Source organism: Macrobrachium nipponense, chromosome 16 (genome assembly GCF_015104395.2).
Source record: "Macrobrachium nipponense isolate FS-2020 chromosome 16, ASM1510439v2, whole genome shotgun sequence".
NCBI lineage: Eukaryota > Metazoa > Arthropoda > Malacostraca > Decapoda > Palaemonidae > Macrobrachium > Macrobrachium nipponense.
This window is the reverse complement of record NC_087209.1, coordinates 55,782,223-55,796,315: the sequence shown is the minus strand read 5'-3', so window position 1 is coordinate 55,796,315 and position 14,093 is coordinate 55,782,223.

The following is a 14,093-nucleotide window of genomic DNA, read 5'->3' as shown; positions in this document are numbered from 1 at the left end:
CTGGATAGAGGAATTTATTCACTGTAACCAAAAAATCACCACATATTTGAATGTTATTCTCATCCTTCATAACATAAACTGTGGGTGAAGCCCAATCACTGGAAATTTACCTTAGATATTTTACCACTAGCATTTACAAGCTCTTCATTTACCTTACTTTGTAAATGCAATGGAACAGATCGAGCCCTTGCAAAAATTGGCCTTGCATCAGACGACATTTAAAGAGAGTATGTTTGACGTCAGACTGAAATTCATCACCTAAATATGTTTTAAATTCCGACGAAATTCTGTTCCTGACGTCATCATATTTACTCGCATATACCTTATTTACCTTATCAGAATGTTGCATAACATCAGCTAACACAAGTTCAATATCCATCTTTTGACATAAATCCCCACCTAACATATTAACATAACTGGAATTTACAATTAAGAATTTGTGTTTCAACATTGTGTGACCATAGGTCACATTTACATAAGTTTCTCCACATAACTATAGCAATTCCACTGTATCCACAAACATGGTGTTTTGTTGGAGAAATAACATCTGCTCTGGCTGCATCACTGACGTATTGTAGAAACATGACTTCCACTATCAATTTCAAAATCGACTTTCTGATTGTTAATAAAGCAGCTTAACACATGGTGAATCAGACATAGGCACAGTGGAGTTTATTCTAAAAAAGAATTGACCCTTCGTTGAGGGCATTCACAGCTCTTCAGTGTCACTAACATCTGTCAGGTCACAGCACGCCATCCCCTTATGCTGTGTTGCCACATCTCCCTGGGTCATTGCCGCATCCCTCGGAGCTGCTTCAGAGACCGCGTTCGATAACTTTGCAATGGATTTGCAGCACTTAGGAAGGTGGCCATTTTTCTGGCATTTACTACATTTCAATTTCATGGCAAAACAATCATTAGCAAAATGTTTTGTTTGCTGACCACACTTTATGCAAAGATATGAAGTAGGAAAATTTTTAATACCTTTAGGCCTATGTTCAGTAATTTTATAGCTTGTCTGATGACTGCAGTCTGGCTTTATATCCTGAGCATCAGCAGAAAATGTTGCCAGCAGTTTCGCCTTCTGAACACACTTGTTAAATGACTTGTCATCACATTCTTGTAACAAACCACTCTGAATACTTGCAGACGTTAAGCCACTCACAAATGCATCTCTCAGAGACCTTTTCCGACAACAATCCTTATAATTGCAATTTGAACACAAGTCATTTAATGCACGGGTATAGTTTTCAATAGATGCAACAGGAAGTTGTTTTCTATTCAGGAATTGTACCGTTGCACCTATCACCACTTTTTAACCTTATACTGAGCAATTAGCTTTTCTTTGATATTTTCGTATGTGGTGTCTAACAGTTTCACTGGTTTAAGTCTCCTTTGGACAAAAGTAACGACATTTACAGGAAGAGATTTTACCAAAATACTAACCTTGGTACTGCCATCTCCAGCTTGCTGCAACAAATCAACAGATTGAACTGTGAATTGTTCAAGAAACTCCACTACAGTTTCTAAGCTAGGATTGAATGCTGGACAGTGTGTAGCCTTGTTTATTAAATTTATTTTACCATTGTATTCCTCGTCGCCAATTGAAATATCTTCAACTGCTTAAGTATTTCAGTTATTCTCTGTAAGGATGAATGCAGGACTTCAGTTTGTTATGCATACCCTACAAAGGAGTTAGGAAAAGACGAGTGCTTGAAAACAGATGTATTCTCTATAGCCAAGACAGACACTGATTTCTCTATAGCCAAGACAGACACTGATTTAAAATTCAGCGGCCTAACGGCAGTAGGCATGATGTAATGAAGACGTCGCTACAATAACAGAAAATGGCGTTGCTTATAAGTTAAACTAAACTAAAGTAATATACAACAGGAAGTGATAGCTTTGATTTGCATTCCCCTAATGTATTCAACTTCCTAGCTAAGCTTAAAATTAAGTGCCTTTTTTAGAAATTTTAATTTGCTCCAACACGTTATACAAACCATTGGTCCTTTACATAAGGAATTACTTTCAACGCCAGCTGGACCGGTCGTAAGATTTAATGACAAGGTAGTTCAGAGTAAATGCTTGTCTGATGGTCGGGAGACCCCCCCGACTGGATGTAAACATTCCACTATGCTTTTGATGCCATCTGGTGCAGACGTGTGTTGACCTCTGCCCGTTTCTGTCATGAGATCGTGAATGTTCTTTTTGGCTTTTAGCCTGAACCTAAGTGTAATTGTGTACTTCTGTAAGTATTTTTTTTGTTTTGTGGTATTGCAGTGCAGTTATCATCATGCAATCCCACGATTTGTATAAGTCCTCGTGACCCACATCCAACTGGAGAGTGTGCCCTGGAGTGGGAGGCCGGAAGTGTGGGGCTTTCCGATCAAGTGAAAATGTGGATCCTCGTGCCCTTTGCACAAGGTGTGATTGCAATCATGTATTAACGTGTGATTGTTGTCTCTTGGTAGGAGGAGCAGTGGGAGCAGTACGAGAAGAGGAAGAAGCCGCGTAAAGCTGCCAAGGTGTCGTCGGAAAGCTCTACCTCGACACCTCTGCTGATGGACACGTGGTCGTCTTTTCTCCCCCCTCGTCAGCTCCCTCATATGGCTCTCTCCCCTTCGGGATTTAAGCGCCTCAGTGGCATGGTTGGTTTGGTGTTTACTTCTCACCTCGGTGGTTGCGGGTTCGATTCTCGGCCATTCCATTGAGGAGTGAGAGATGTGTATTTCTGGTGATAGAAGTTCACTCTTGACGTGGTTCGGAAGTCACGTAAAGCCGTTGGTCCCGTTGCTGAATAACCACTGGTTCCATGCAACGTAAAAACACCATACAAACAAAACAATCTCCCCTTCGGGGGACATGTCTCTCTCCGCATCTTCACTCGAGCTGTCGAGTGCAGAGGAGGGAGGGAGACATCCCAATCTGTGTTGTACTCGGTGTCTTCTGTCTGCTCATGGGAAGCTCTTTCTCCCGCTGAGCGAACTGGAACTGCCCCCCATTAACCCGACTGTTCCTTCCTCAGGTGTGTCTGCCTCCTTGGGTGGGGACCTGCAGCAGGTGTGGCGTTCGCTGAGTCTTCCAGGCACTCCAAGTATCCAGGGACTACTCCTCCATCTAGGGTGGAGTCGAGGACGACCACGACAGTTTCGACCCCGGGGTATTTGGCTGCTCTTCACCTAGTCTACACCCAGCACATGACAATGGTCACCCCCACGGCTGCGGTCCAGGCCCCATTGCCACTCATACCCAAGAGGGAATATTTACTCCCTCCCCCAGGTTTTGCTGTCTTCGCCCCTCTGCCTGACTTTGAGTGCCCGAAGAACTTGCTCTTGGATCTTCCACCTGTTGCCGTCGCCATGCCTGCTGGCCCTGTTCCTGCCCGTGGAAGTGCTACCTCTCCTTCAGTTTCTCCTGGCCAGGTGGAGCTGGGCCCCGTTGCCCCCGCACCTACCTCAGCTCCAGCCTGGATGGGAGACCTGTCTGCTGTCCTGAGGAAGTCAAAGAAGATGAAGGTGTCATCGTCATCTTCTCCATCTTCGTCTTCGTTGTTGTCTTCTGCTTCCTCTTCCTTATCTACTACCAAGGCCCCCCAGCTGAGGAGGAAGAAGGTGGCCTCGCTCCCCCCCCCCCAAAAGGGTCTGTCTCGCTCCGGTGAGACAGGTGGGCCTTCCACTGGTCCTCCCGTTCCTCCGGGAATGGGGCCTGTCTCTCCTTTGTCAGGGAAGAGGAAGACTGGGACCGTGAAGGTAACAGCCACCGCTGGTACCTCTGCTTCCAGCTCTAGAGGTTACACCTCCGGACCGGGAACCTTCTCAGCTGCTCGCCAGCGAGCGTCACTGAGTGTGCGGTCACCAGCAGCCAAGGTCCAGACGGCTGAGTACGCTCACCGTCAGGACCCAGGCACAGAGCGGAAGGATGGTAAGAGTCCCTCAGGTGACTCTCGCCAGACCGGCGATTGCTTGTGTAGCGATCGACCAGTACCCAGGGTTGATATGACGGTCCCATCAGACCGTTCACGTGTCGAGGCTGGGAAGAGGTCCCCCCGGTCCCTGGGAACAGCTTTGGCTGCTTGTGGGACCGTGGCATGTCGTGAGGATGGTGCTCGCTTTCACCGCGTTATTGGACGCTACCATTCACCATTCACCCGACTGTCGATCCCATCCACAATGCTGGTAGCAGCTCCCCTGACGCACGAGATCGAAGCTACCGTCCTCGGTCCAGCTCGATCACCACCGCGGGTTGGCGATCACCTGCAGTCCTCCCAGCCTACTGGCTCTGCTGGTAAGCAGGGTAGGATCATCAGGTCTTCCTCACCTGTCCCTTCAACCTCCTTGGGCTACACTGGGAGGAACAAGGCGAACAGGAGTGACCGTGAGGAGTGCGCTCCTTGCGGTCCGGCCACGAGAGCCTATGAACCTGGTTCGGTTTTGGGACCGGACAGATCATATGCTCAAGTGGTTAGAGGAGACCACAAGGGGTCGGGCGAGGTTCTTCCTCCTGAAGGAAGAGTGTCTTGGGAGGTACTCGGCCTGGATGGATCTGACGGTCCATTGCCTCAGGACGTGGTCACCCCCGAGATACAAAGGTCCTTTGCAGAGGTCATTGCTCTGATCCGTCAGCACAAGGACCTCTGGGAAGGATCGGTGGTTGCCCCCTCTGACCATTCATCGGGGTTAGAGTCGTTCTGGGGACTTAAGAAGGAACCCAGAGCGTCAGTGGGCTACCCTAGTCTTCCTAGGCTGACGAAGTGCTGGACCAGGTGGACGCTCTTGTCTCCAGACAAGAGGCTTCACTCAGGGCCAGCAGGCTGGACAAGCTGCTTTCCCCTCCTCTGCTTCGTCAGCGGTGTTTCTACGTGCCTTTGACAGACCTAATGCCAACCAAGCAGGTTGATCCAAAGTTAGCTCACCTAATTCTGGGAGTGCCTCTTCAGCACCTGCTGTAGAGAACCTTCTCTCTGGTTCTCGCAGCAAGAGGCATCGGCTCTGGAACCCACTGCCATGGCAGCTTTCCAGGCCATCTCCTGGCTGGATCTGTGGTCCCTCACAGTATCCAGAGTTACAGCCTCCTCGGGAGCCATAGTTCCTGGGGAAGACTTGGCGTTCAGGAGACTCTGCCAGTCTGGAGGTAGAGCCATTTCCTACCTCGCCCACCAGACAGCTAACCCGGTTTTGAGGAGGAGAGACGCAGTCCTGACTCGCGCAACCAGAGCGGACAGTCATGAGGTAACGTTGGGTCTGAGGAACACCATTGCTGAGTTCCTCCTCTCTCTTCTCCAGAGAGATGGTGGATGCTGTAGTGGAAAAGCGTAGAGCAGAGGACAGCGATCGCTTAGTACATCAGGCAGTTGCAGAAGACTTCTGGGCAGTCTCACTTAACTGCGGCTAAGCCTCGGAGCTTAGCTAGCACTTCCTCCGCTCCTAAGTTGTCAGTACCGTCGAGGGTAGCGCAAGAAAAGACCCAGCCTTCCTCTTTCGCTTCAAGAGGTGAGCGTCAGCCCTCCTCTTAAGCCTCCTCCTCTCACGGGAAAGGGGCTAAGCGGAAGGGGAAGAGAGGGAAACGCTAGGGACGGCGTTCCCCCTCATCTGCTGCCAGAAGTTGGGGGGTGCCTCGCGAGCCATTGGGCAACTTGGCAGCGCTATGGAGCCAAGACTTGGGTAGTGGATGTCCTTCAGGAGGGATATCTACTTCCCTTCGAGTTGAGGCCACCCCTCACTTCACACCCAACCCATCTTCGAACATACGTTCCTGGTTCTGCCAGGGACGAAGCACTGACTCAAGAAGTGCAGACCATGCTGAGCAAAGGAGCTGTGGAAATCGAACAAGAGCGGTCACCGGAGTTCTACAGCGGACTTTTCCTGGTGAAAGTCTACGGAGGCTGGAGACCGGTGATAGATCTTTCTCCTTTGAACCGATTCATTCACCAGAGTTGGTTCATGATGGAAACAGCATGCTCAGTGCTCGATTCTGTGAGGGAGAACCATTTCCTGCTTTCAGTGGACCTGAAGGATGCATATTTCCAAATACCCATCCATCAGTCCTCCAGGAAGTATCATCGCTTTATCCTCGGCAGGACGGTGTACCTTCAGGGCACTTTGTTTCGGTCTCTCAATTGTTCCACAGGTGTTTACGCAAGTGTTCACTCTGGTGTCGGCTTGGGACCATTCGGCCAGGATATGTCTGATGTATCTTGATGATTGGCTGGTCCTGGCGAGCCCTCGCTCGCAGTTGCTACAGGACAGATCGCCTCCTCGACTTCTACTGCGATCTGGGGATAGTGGTAAATTTCAAGAAGTCAGATTTCGAACCAAAGCAGAGGATAAAGTACCAGGGCATGCTGATCAACACAATAGCAACACAAGTCTTCCCGCAGACTTGTGGATCAGCAGATTCAGGGAAGCAGCTCGTCGGTTTCTGTCATGACAGGAACAGTCAGCTCAGTAGTGGCAAGTCGTGATCGGTCACCTGTCGTCACTAGAGCAGTTAGTCCCTCACGGGTGTCTTCACCTGCGGTCTCTGCAATGGAGACTAAAGGAGTGCTGGTCACAGGCTCAGGATCCGCAATCCTTCCTGGTTCCTCTTATGGAGGAAGTAAGGGAGGATTTAGCCTGGTGGCTAGACGACAGGAACCTCTTGACAGGAGTGCCACTTCACACCCCCCCTCTGGAGATGCTTCTGTTCTCAGATGCATCGACCAAGGGTTGGGGCACACACCTGGAAGAGTTGCTGGTTGCAGAAGTGTAGAACCGACATGACAAGCACCTTCACATCAACGTCCTGGAACTCAAGGCAGCGTTTCTTGCGCAAGAATTCCGGGAATGGCTGATGGGACACTCAGTGGTATTGATGAGTGACAACATCACGTTAGTGGCATACGTCAACAAACAGGGGGGCCTAGTGTCCCTCCCGTTACACCAGTTGGTGATGCACATGCACGAGTGGGCCTTAGCTCACTTAGTAGAGCTGTCAGCCAGATACATTCCAGGCAAGAAGAATGTAGTGGCAGACAAGCTCAGACACCAGAATCAGGTGATTGGGACAGAGTGGTCACTACACCCAGACATGGCGGAAAGGCTGTTCTACCTATGAGGCCATCCAGTAGTGGATCTGTTTGCCACCCGGCACAACGGAAAACTTAAGGTTTTCTTCTCAGTTGTGCCAAACCCATGGGCGGCTACAGAGGATGCGGTCCAACATCCATGGAACAACCTTGTAGTGTACGCCTTCCCCCATTCTGCCTGATCACAAGGTGATCAGCAAGGTGCCAGTCACCTGCAATCTTCGGATGATTCTGGTGGCACCCAAATGGCCTCAGGCCACTTGGTATCCGGACCTGCTGGCTCTTCTCTCGGAGGCACCGTGAGAGATTCCCCCACGGCACAACCTGCTTTGTCAACCGCATGTAGAACGATACCATCAGGCAGTACATTCCTTGTCTTCACAGTTGGGGGTTAGTGCTATCAGTGCACCTAATGCGGTACACTGTAGCATTACTTAAGGTTCTTTGCAGCGCGCCCTCGCCCTCTAGTTGCAACCACTTTCGTTCCTTTTACTGTACCTTCTTTCATATTCTCTTTCTTCATCTTGCTTTCCACCCTCTACTATCACTTGATTCATAGTGCAGCTGCAAGGTTTTCCTCCTGTTACACCTTTTAAACTTATAACTGTCAATTTCCAGTTCAGCGCTGAATGACCTCATAGGTCCCATTGCTTGGCCTTTGGCCTAAATTCTATAGTCAACTCAACTCCACCATCTCTTGCGAACAAGAGGCTTTTCTCGCCGAGCAGCAACAGAGATGGCTGGATACCTGACAGTCCTCTGCAGCAGAGTACCAGGGAAAGTGGCCACTCTTCTGCAGGTAGCGGATTTTCTGATATTCCTTCGCCGAGAGAACCTCCTTTCTGTTTCAGCAGTCAAAGGATACAGTGCCGCCCTGGCCCTAGTCCTTGAGCTGCGAGGAGTTGATATTTCCTCCTTCATGGAAATATCTCTCCTGATGAGGAGCTTCAAGAGGTCTTGCCCACCCAAGGAACTCAGGCCCCTGGGTGGGACAGGACTCTTGTCTTAAGGAGTTTGACTCGTAGACCCTACGAGCCTCTCCAGGAGTCGTCAGACAGGGATCTGACCCTCAAGACCGTCTTTCCGCTGGCCCTGGCATTGGTGAAGAGAGTAGGAGAACTTCATGGTCTTAACTTCGATGTCAAACGCTCAAGGGGATGGGGATCAGTAGTGAAGACTCAGAACTCTTCAGTCCCTGACGCCAGGTTTGAGTCCTTCACGATCCCCTCCCCAGAGGACTTTACTGGTAATGATACAGAAGAGATGTTACTTTGTCCTGTTAGAGTGCTACGGTGCTATATGAAGAAAACTCGACACCTCAGGCCCGAGTGTCGACGCCTCTTCGTTAGCACCGGGGTGACCAAGAAGTGTCCAAGAACACTTTCTTTCTGGCTTCGTGAGGTGATCAGGAAAGCATATGACTCCGAGAGGAGTGCCAACACCAGTACCTTTTGTCTGAGAGCCCACGAAGTTAGAGTTATGGTCAAACTCTTGTATTCTGCAAGAACTTGTCAGTTGCACAGGTGCTGAAGGCAGGGGTGTGGTCCAACCAGACCACCTTCACCTCCTGCCATCGGGATATTGCCCATAGGTCTTTGGACACTTTTTCCTTGGGACCCGTGGTGGCTGCTCAACAAGTTGTTTAGCTTACCCAGCTCCTTTAACAGGACAAGGTTGCATCTCGTCCTCGTGATATCGCATGAAAGATAGTGTGACTGGCTCCTCTTCCTTCTCTTTTCTTCCCTCTTCCTGCGGGCAGAGGGTAGCGGTCGTCACATGCTGGACAGGACAAGGGTGCGGGTAAGCTACATAACTGAGCTCCATTCTATCTCTTTAGTTAGGGATAGAAGCATTTATCCATCCCTTCCTTAGCAAGGGGGGAAGTGGACAGCAGTAAAGGACTAACCCAATGCTTTATATTTGGCCTTTTACTTATGACTTGAAGTTCTTGCTTGCTATTACTAAGAGGTACGCATGCCTCCCTCTTATGAATTGGTCCAGAGGTCTGGCCGCTGATCCTGCAGTTCTCACTCCGATCAGTTGGACAGAGGCTAAGTTCCCCCCTTGCTCTTATGACCAGGGAGGGAACCCAGGTTGGGCAAACACCAATCTGTTCCCAAGACTCAGATTCCTCCCACCTATAAGTGAGTCTTCCTTATGTAAAGGACCGATGGTTTGTATAACGTGTCTGAACAAATCACAATTTTTGAAAGTAAATTTATTTTTCCTAACTATACAAACCTGATGTCCTTTACATATAGGCCCACCTCATGCCACCCCTCACTCTGTTCCTGGGCCTAAAGCAAAGTGGAATGTTTACATCTAGTCAGGCGGGAACCTTGTCATTAAATTTTACGACCAGTCCAGCTGGCGCTGAAAGTAAATTCCTTATGTAAAGGACCCCAGGCTTGTATAGTTAGGAAAAATACAATTGTTCACACGCAAACAAACCTTTGGTCTTAACATTAGGATAATTTCTAACACCTAGCTGGATCCAGTTAAAAAACAAATGAAAGCAAGGAATCTTGTGATATCTGGCAATGCATGCATAGGTCGGGTGAAGAGTGGTCAAGTACCACTCACCTACGCCACTGCATCAGTCTTTTGTTTAACCGCCTGGGCGAGAGTCGTGGTTAACCTCTCTTGCCCTTTACCCTGTTCATTGCCCGTTTTGCTTGTGTTTAGTGTGTGTGTGTTTGGCTGATATTATGGCTGCTTCTGCGGCGGCGACTGATCCCCACATCACATGTAGCAGGCACCGTTCTAATTTTTGTACTATAACGAAACCTTGCACGGAATGCTTGGCATGGCCTAAAGAGCATTGGAAGTCATTTTATAGCAAGAGAGCATCGGAGGGTTTCGACTCTTCCTTCATGGGAGGGTTTTTTGCATCTTCCCGATGCTTTGTCCTTCAGTATTCATCCCCCATAGTAGAGTTGTTCCTGTGTCTCCTTCCTTTTCTTCCATTGATTCGTCACTGGAAGTATCGGGAGGCCACCAAGCTGATGTTTGTAATGTCGCCCCTTCTTAGGGAGTTAATTTGATTCCCGGAAGGGGAAGGCTTTTTCATCATTCTCATTTATTCCAGAGTTGGAGGCATCCAAGATGGCAGTGGTTTGGAAGACTCTCGGACTAGGAGTTCCCCGGTCCTAGGAGGGGTTGCTAGCGCACTTTATGGAGGCTCGCTACCCCCCTCCTCAGGCTGGCCAGGCCATCCTCCCCTCCTCCCGGCCTCGTCATCGTGGGTAGCTGAGGCCAGCCATCTTGTATTGCTCCGCCGGTGACTGCTGCAGCTTTGAGTTGGAGGGAGGCCATGGCGTCAGCCCCATTGATGACGTCACGGGATTATCGTTGTGTATTTCTCCGCCAGTGGCATCTGATTCACCTTCACACCGAGGGGAAGCATAAAAAACTATATATACTGTCTACATACTATAAATGTAAAAAAAATATTAACAAATACTCTTCCCCTTCTCCTCCTAAACAATTATTAATTCCTTTTGAAACGACTCACTTTACCAGTTCTTTCCTAACATCTACCTGAAAACTATCAACTCCTATTTGAGTGGAGAGATAGCCTATGGTACAGCAAAAATGAATCTCAAATGTTAACAGGAAGGACAAAAATATGTTAGGAATAAAGCAGATGTCTGAAAATAATTATGTAGGGAAAATTTAGCTATGGAAATCTACTGGTAGAGTTATGGTAGATGGAGGCGAAGAGAAGGTAGAAAATGTGGTAGGAACAGATTGCTGGCATAGCTATTCGAAAAATTAGACCAAACACACTAGAAACTTCGCCAAAACATATTAGTGATGAGTACAGTGGAAAATCTGAACTTTGACACCTCCAGTGGGTGGTTACTGTAGATTAGAACAACCAATAAGATTCACGTAGGGGTGGCACCGGAAGTTAGAAAAGTCACTCAAGAAGAAGTAGGGTGTATCCCAGTAGAAATTAAGGAGGAGCCCAAATTGAGAGAGTAAGTTCAGACTTCACTTGAAATCTCTGAGAAGATCAGTTAGGAACTAATAGTTAGACGAAAAGGTTGTGTTGGTGAAATCTCTGTACCCTGTGAATTTTGTGTAGTGTACCGACAGTAAATTGTGTGTTATAATAATAAGTAAGATAAACTAAGTGGTGTTTACTTGCCCAGGGTCCCATCCCAAGTATCCATGCAAATACTCCTGAGAGACTGGATAAATGAAAGGAATTGAATTAATCTGAATTCATAATCTACAGAAGTCCAGTGTAAGTAACCTACAATATATAACAGTAAGTTCCTAAGAAAAGAAAAACTCAACTACAAGCAATATAGCTGAAGAGTACCCCATACAACAATAACCAATAGAAACGAATACAAACCGAGGCTACCAAGAAAGACTGACTAATAATAAAGGGAAAGAGAAGAAAAAGAATATATTCAACAAATAAACTATGTGTATAACCATAAATAAATATATTTATATACAAAAAGGGTACCACTATAATTACGTAATCACCTGAAAAGGAAAGGACCTTACAAACAATAAACACAATCTCCTAGCTAACGTTCATAACAACAGGAGGAGAGAAAGCTATAGGGGAAAGTGTGAATCCACAAACTTACTAAGACGACAAATTGCCACAAACACATGACAGGAAAGGGTACTGAGAGAAAGAATCCTTAAAAGTAACTAAATACAATAATGCCCTACACCTAGCAACAAATCACAAATACACACTTTCGTCATCATTAATAAATAATGAAGACCGGCGATCCAATAATTAACACGTTGATACTGCAGACCAGCGATGAAATACTTCCATAACTCTTCGGGTCACACACGTAGGGTCAAACTTTCCTGGAATGACACGTCAGTAATTGCCCACCAACACGGTATTGATCACGAGGCTAATAATAAAGAAATACTTTAATGGTGGCTTACACTTCTCCGCAGCTGAAGCGCCGGATGACGACCTCAAGGATACATTGGAACAGAGAGGGGCAAAGGCAGTGCAACGGCACACACAAATGATTGTTTCTGACGACCACTGAAGCCAAGACGCCTGAACGCTACGTCTCATTCAGGCCAAGTAGGAGAAACACCAAATCTTTCTCTCTCCCTTCACATGGGAGTCAATAAATTTGCCGTAAATGCCTTGAGCGTCCAAGAATCCTTCTGTCGGGAGGCCGTATGCAGATTTTTTTTAAGTCCTTCGGATGCCCCGACATCAAAGAAAACTTCCACTGCCCACTAGTAACCGCTGGACACCCCCCCACACACTCGCAAATATGAAAAACAGAAGAAAAAATAGAAACCAATGGGAGAGTCCAACAATAATGGTTAACAGCAAACCACCTCCTAAACGAGGTGATTAAATAATAAAGTGGAAACCAAAATCAACAAAAGTCAAAAGATATTACAAACTTACGTTAATAACTGACAACAAAATCCAAAAGCAAAGATAAAAGAATTACGTTAATATTAAAAATGCAAAACTATAACATGAACCACTCAATTAATTTTACACTTTGTACTAAAGAATATATAACAGTAAAGAAACTGTATACAATTGCATAACATATCTTCGTATCTAAGAAGATTATCAATACACACACACACACACACACACACACACACACACACACACATATATATATATATATATATATATTATAATTATCTATATATATATATAGATATATATTATATATATATTATATGTCTAACCCCCTCCCTTTTGACAAAACTACACAAATTAACATTCTTACCTGTGGCAGCAGGGAGCGCCCTCTATCTGCAAGCATGTCACTAGGCTATTAAGCTCACACAAATACAAAAATATACTATTTATTACCCGAACAGATGAACATAAAATAGAGTAAATTGATTAATAAGTCATAGTGATAAAACCCAAGTCTGCCCTACAATGAAAACTATTTTGTTATCATTCCACTCTCCTGGCTACGTATTCACTCCCAGACCCAAAATGTCAATTGTTTCACTGTATTAGTCAAGATAGAGAATCCCGTCTCTAATATCATGGAATAGAGCCCATCTTTGAGATGGGGGTTTTTCTCCCGACACCTGGCATTTCCTCAACCGTCGTCCTTCCTATCACAAAAGGAATGTGTCTTTCCCCCAAGTGCCTCAGTCGGTTAGACCTGTGACATCCGTACAAACGAATGTACATAATCACCACACCTCAAACTGTCCCTGGCAACAGTACGGACAAACTCCAGCTTAAAAATGCATACGCATCAGATTCCTTCATTCAAGAAGGCTGCCTCTACAGCTCACTCTGTCTCCAAGCAAGACACCATTGTCGGTCAATAGAACTTTGGGTGAGCCGTATCTGCAAATGATATCATTGAAAGACGCTACGGCTACTTCAGCCGTTTTATGCTTAAGTGGGAAAATTTCTACTATCCTTGTAAGTTCATCTTTTATCATTAACAAGTACTTGTTCACATACCTAGACTCACAAAAATTCCCCAGGACATCCATATGTATCCTCTGAAAAGGTCTATTCGGTATAGGATACGATCCTAATTTGCATGAAGTTATCTTTGCAGGCTTACCATGCGTTGCACACTACAATTTCTCACAAAATTTTCCACGTCTTTCCCCATGTTTTTCCAAATGTATTTAGCACGAACCTCATCATACGTTTTTTCTATTCCCAAGTGTGGACTACCGAACCTGCAATGAACTATATCCAAAACCACTGGAATTAGGACTTTCGGAATTATGATCTGTGTCGTATCTCCTTTACTTTCACTGGTTCCCAATTTATATTTAATTTTCCTAACCAATAGATTACCTTCTAACTCCAAACCCGAAAAAGGCAACTTATAACGTTTCCTGACTAATTCCCCTCTAAGAAACGCTTTCGCGTCTGCTAGAATCTTGTCTTCATCTTGCCTTTGCTCTATGAGTGATATCTCCCATTGTATAGCCTCGCTAGTGACTTGTGAAACTTGGAAACCTTCCGTGTCGTGAAAACTTCTACTGAGAGCATCAGCAACTACGTTAAATTTGC